This window comes from Barbus barbus, assembly GCF_936440315.1.
Source record: "Barbus barbus genome assembly, chromosome: 4".
NCBI lineage: Eukaryota > Metazoa > Chordata > Actinopteri > Cypriniformes > Cyprinidae > Barbus > Barbus barbus.
Genome location: NC_136732.1, coordinates 33,823,539 through 33,829,245, shown reverse-complemented (window position 1 = coordinate 33,829,245; position 5,707 = coordinate 33,823,539).

Sequence of the window (5,707 nt, the reverse complement as noted above, 5' to 3'; positions counted from 1 at the left end):
GACAACTATTGAGAAAAAACGAGGCGTGGCGTGGCGAGCTGCAAAGCCCGGAGAAATGGATTTAAGGGTGTGGGGAGAGCATAATGGATTGAAGAGTCCAATGAGGGAGCTTGTGTGCTGACAGACAGCTGTGCTGACTTCAATTTAGTAAATGCAGTAAAGCTGTTTTTACTACTCAGCTGAAATTCACACAAGAGAATGAGAGGAATTCTGGCTGATTGTTAAATACACTTTCACAAATTAATCTTTTTCTTCATTAGGAATGTGTGGCGTTAGTATTAAATAAGCAGAAGCTGTTTTTTATCATAATTTTTTTAATATATGCTTCGTGATATTTTAGTAGTATACATTTATGCATTTAGCAGACGCTTTTATCCAAAGCGACTTACATTGCATTCAAGTTACAGTTTTTCCATTTCATCAGCAGTAAAGTGGTTTGTTGCTTTTAATTAAGCTTTAGAAATTAATCTGTTTTGTTTAAAGATCTATCAAAAAAAATTAATAAAATAAATTTGGTAACAAAATCATTTAAAAAAATCTTCCATCCCCTTATGTCACTTCATAAAATAACTGTTTTAGTTATTGACGTTAAAACAAAAATAAATAAACATAATCAAAATCACACAAGCAAGAATTCAGTGATTCAGCCGCAAACAGGAGGCTGGATAAGTAAATATAGAGTCGTTTAAATTTCATACAACATTTTGTCCAGTTAAATGGTTTATTTCTTCTCTGGAAAAATAAATATAGTTCCAAGAGAAGCCAAAGCATTTGATTTTTATGTTGCTATAGCTACACATGGACTGGAACAATTTATGTACATGAAGCTCCAATTGAAGTCAAAGTGTATAATCATATTTTATTATATTTTAAGACAATACACGACACAGCATTACAATTACTAGCTTAAGGCCATTTTTAAAAATGCAAATATGGTACTTAGGTCTTGATGTATTGACATTGCATGTTTTTTTTTTCCTCAAGCCATCAGTGCAAACCTGATATTCCTCCCAATAAAACTTAAACTCAATTTAATGTAAACCCAAACCAATAAAGCTTTTTATTGGCTAACTCAATCATCTGCCAACAAATCAGAGCAGACTGTGACAAACAGTTTCGTTATCTTTTTGTTAGAGCAGGGGTGCCAAACCCAGTCCCTGGAGGGCCGCAGCCCTGCAGAGTTTAGTTCCAACCCTGCTCCAACACACAAACCATGTAGTTTTCAATTAAACCTGAAGGACGTGATTAGCTGGATCAGGTGTGTTTAATTAGGGTTGCATCTAAACTCTGCAGGGCTGTGACCCTCCAGGAACTGAGTTTGACACCTCTGAGTTAGAGGTTAGTATTTGTTTCAGTTTTGTGTAGGCTAGGGGTTTTCAAACCTGTCCTGGAGGAGCCCCTGCCCTGCACATTTTGTATGTCTCCCTTATCAGACACAGCCAATTCAGGTTTTGCAGTGTCTACTAATGAGCTAATGAGTGGAATCAGGTGTGACATGCAAAATGCGCAGGGTTGGAGGTCCTCCAAGACAGGTTTGTTGGCAATCAGCACTGTGATTGACCAACGAAATCCTCAGAATCAGATGTGGGGCGGGTTTTGTGCTGGTTTGAGGGGGGGAGTCACATATTCATATTTCTGTCAATGTGAGGAGAGAAAAAATATGCTTTCATATTAATCAAAATGGTGCACAATGCCGGGGTGTTATTTGTGTAAAAAAATGAGGTGTGATTGTGCACAGCTCATAGCAGCTACACTGTCTAAGTTTCAAGTGTTATTTTTGTTAGCATGAATGTAGCAGAACGGATGTGTGCATCTGCTAGCATGTGTTTAGAGGCGTGTACATCCTTCTCATGGCTGTGGAGGCATGCTTATGAGCATGTTTGTGTGCAACCAGAAGGCCAAGAGGAAATGTCTATTTATTCCTTCTATTCTCCAAGACCGATCTGGAAATCACAGTAAATTCACAAACCATTGTTAACACTTGAAGGTGGTGCTTTGGACTCATGTGTTTGTGAGTGCTCTGACAGAAAATAACCGTGCTTGGAACAACTCTGGCCAAAGCAGGCATGCTTTTTCACTCTAAATCAACCTCCACACCCCATCACACTCACACAAACATGCATACAGCCTAACACTGCAATAATAAAGGTCACTGAAACTGCACTCTGACTCATCTACAAGCGCAAAGGAAGTGCTTTAAGAGAAACAGGAAGTGAACTCTGGGTCACGGGGCTGAATGAGTTTAGAAGCTATGCGTATCACGCTATAAGAAAAAGATTAAATACGTGGAATTCTATTTCCTTTTATCACTTCACTGGCAAATGCTGGCAAAAATATACATTGCTTTAGAAATCTGAAAACTAGTGATCTTGGAAAACACCCAATGTCTTGCTAACTGCGGCTTAGCTGCTTGAGCTCTGGTCCTAAATCTTTGCAAATAATGTCTGGTGTTTGTGTGCCAGTCTTGCCGTACCCGCCAATGGTGACATAAATCCTCTAATGGCTAAAGAGTCAGGCAAACCCTGCTTGCCAAATGATATGAAAGTCAATTGCCTCAAGCAGTAAAATATAAACAACTAGTAAATGGATGTCTCATATATACTGGATTTCATTCTTTTTTTTCATTTTTATAAACCATGCTTTTATCAACATCTGTCTACATTTAATCATAAATATAATCGTTTTAATCATAAATGTAATAAATTATCATTTTAATTATGCTTATTTTATTTATTATCTATCAATGCAAAATAATTGTTAATCATAATTTTATTATGCTTATTTTAACACTATGCAAAATAATTATTAATCATACATATAATTGCAATTTATTATTATAATTTTAATTATACTTATTTTAACAATATGCATAATAATTGTTTCAATTATAAATACAATCATAAATTAATTGCATTTAATAATAATTGTTTTATTAATATTTTTTCTATGCAATATAATTAATAATAAACAGAATCGCAAAATGCAAAAATTATTGTTTTAATTCTAAATGTGATCATAAATTATCATTTTATTTCATTATGCTTATTTTGTCAATATTTATATTTTCAAATAATGGTGATTCAATCCTAAAGATAATTATTAATTATTATTATCGTTGTTCTTATTTTATCAATATCTATGCAAAATAATTGTGTTATAATCATAAATTAAATTCTAAATGCTAAAGCCTAAGTGCTGTTTGAAATTTTCCTCTAAAATGAGCATTTTTATCAGGTTGCTATAGGTTCAGTCATTTTATTCTAATGGCAATGTATAGGTCCTATATGCAATTAATCTGAAATAACAATGTTTAAAAAAAATGCTCATTTTAGAAGAAAATTTCAGATGACTCTTAGAGGCTTTTGCATCTGAACTCTTCATAAATTCGTAATTTCTTCTATACTTGTGTGTCACAATGGTCTGAGCTATAAAAGTGCATCCTCTGAGCAATAACTTTCTCAATGTAACCTTCTGGTAATTAATACATCGAGCTCAAGCTCTTTCCCTGGTGATATATAAGAGGTAATAAAAGTTTACAAGGGCATTTGATATGGAGAAGATTGAATGGGAATAGAGACAGAGTTATCCTGACCATAGTTAACCTTAGACTAAAGTTGTGTGTGAATAGGCTCCCTTTGCAGTCTGGTTAAGCTGTAAGTGGGTTAGGCTGTGTGCATCTGATGCATTCTGGGCCTGATATAGGCTGCGCACACAAAGCAAGACAGAGAGAATGAGGCTGAGTGCTGGATGAAAATTAGCTTTCCTTGGCCCCTTGAGATCCAGACGCGAGGTACATGCACACACGTACACTTCAATTGTAAATTAAGTGGACTGCTTGTTTAAACTTGCTCAGACTTGTGCCAGATTCACATACACAACAAAAAGAGGATGGTGCTACTGTTTATAAGATGCTAAGACTCCAAGATACCCACTGACTGCTCTTCCACTGACCCTGAATATGACCAACAGCCCAGCAGAAATGCTCCTGTGTGTCCAACAGGAATATATTTAGGGAGACAGTCCTTTATGTAACCAGGTCCACTGCACACTCACATATTAAGTGCTTGACTGGAAAAAAAGCATAGGAAATTGACATGACATTTTAAGTGTTGACAGGAGTTTCCTTCAGTGTGACATGCTGTGATACTGTACGTTAAAAGAATAGTTCATCCAACAATGGATTCTTATCTTGTGAAGCAGAAAGCTGAATGTTTGTTGGAAACAAATCCATAAATTGTGATGTTTTTATCACTCTCATTTTGAAGGCACCCATTCACTGCAGAGGATCCATTGGTGAGCAAATGATTTTAATTCTAAATTTCTCCAAAATGGTTTCCAGTGAAGAACCAAACATTCTCATCTGAAGGAGAGTAAACTTTAAGATAATTTTAATTTTTGGGTGACCCATTCCTTTAAAAAATAATCCGCTTGTGAAGGGGATTATTATACGTCACACATCACTGTTTCTGGGACCAAATGCTCCTTCAGATCCAAAAAGGAGTTACCTAACAATCACTCAAAACACCCAACCACATCGAAATGCAGTAAAAAAAGAAATACACTTAAAACACCTTAACAACTGCATAGCAATGCCCTAGCAACCCTAGGGCATTCAAAAAACACACACATAAAAAAAAAAAAGAATTGTCACAACAGAGGACCATAAAAATGAACTTCCCTCAAAAGAAAACCCTCAAAATTTTAGTGTGAAGAACCACACTAAAATGTATACTTTGTGTTATACATTATACAAAATTGTAACCTGTGATTTTGATATAACATCCATATTATTGTTCACACTATCCAAAGTTCTTGCTTTTCATGGGATTATGTGCAAAACTGAAGTATTACAATAATCTAGATAGCAATGAGAGCATATTAACATTGTTCTCCTTCTTTCTATTTTTGTTAATCCACAAATGTATGCAACATCTGCATGTAGGAAACTCAAAAACATATTTATGCTTGTTTCTTTGTTTTCAGGGATTTATAATGAAACTCTCACATACCAGGAACCGATGCCACAAGGTGCAACTGGCTTTACAAACAACAAACCAAGCAGACTGCACAAGAAATAACGCTAAAATAAATTTTAGAAAGAAACGTTCAGAAGGTCATAAACCCATTGTGTGAAAGTAAACATCCATGGACAGCAGGAATGCAGTAACCTCCTGTGGTTAGTAATGGACCATTTCTTCTAGTTTCAAAAATATCTTGCGACTACAAAATGATATAATTATGTGGTTTTTCGGTGCTAAATAAAACGACATAAACTGTCAGGCTAACGTGTAACGCACTAACATGACAGGCGTGCTCGGTCTGGTGGTATTTGTGTCCCCCTGCTGGTAAAAGCGGGACAGCTACTTGTTATTCTATCCTTATACTTGTTATTCTATACCCAAATTCACAAAGTGAGCCCATGTCCACCACTCAAAAAAAAAAAAAAAATTACCATCATGTATTAATAAATCGGAAGACCAACACCTTTAAACAGTGAAAAACCTACAGTACCGACATTCAACAGCAGATGGCGGCATTACATAAATGAAAAAAATTAAGAAATCAATTCTTTGACAGAAACATACATGAATTAAGACTATTGAAAAGTTTAAAAGCCATGGAACCAAAACGGTAACTTTTTTTAACATGCTGTTAAAAAAGTAAAATAATAGCCAATACAATTTAAATATTATACAGAAAAAGTGTA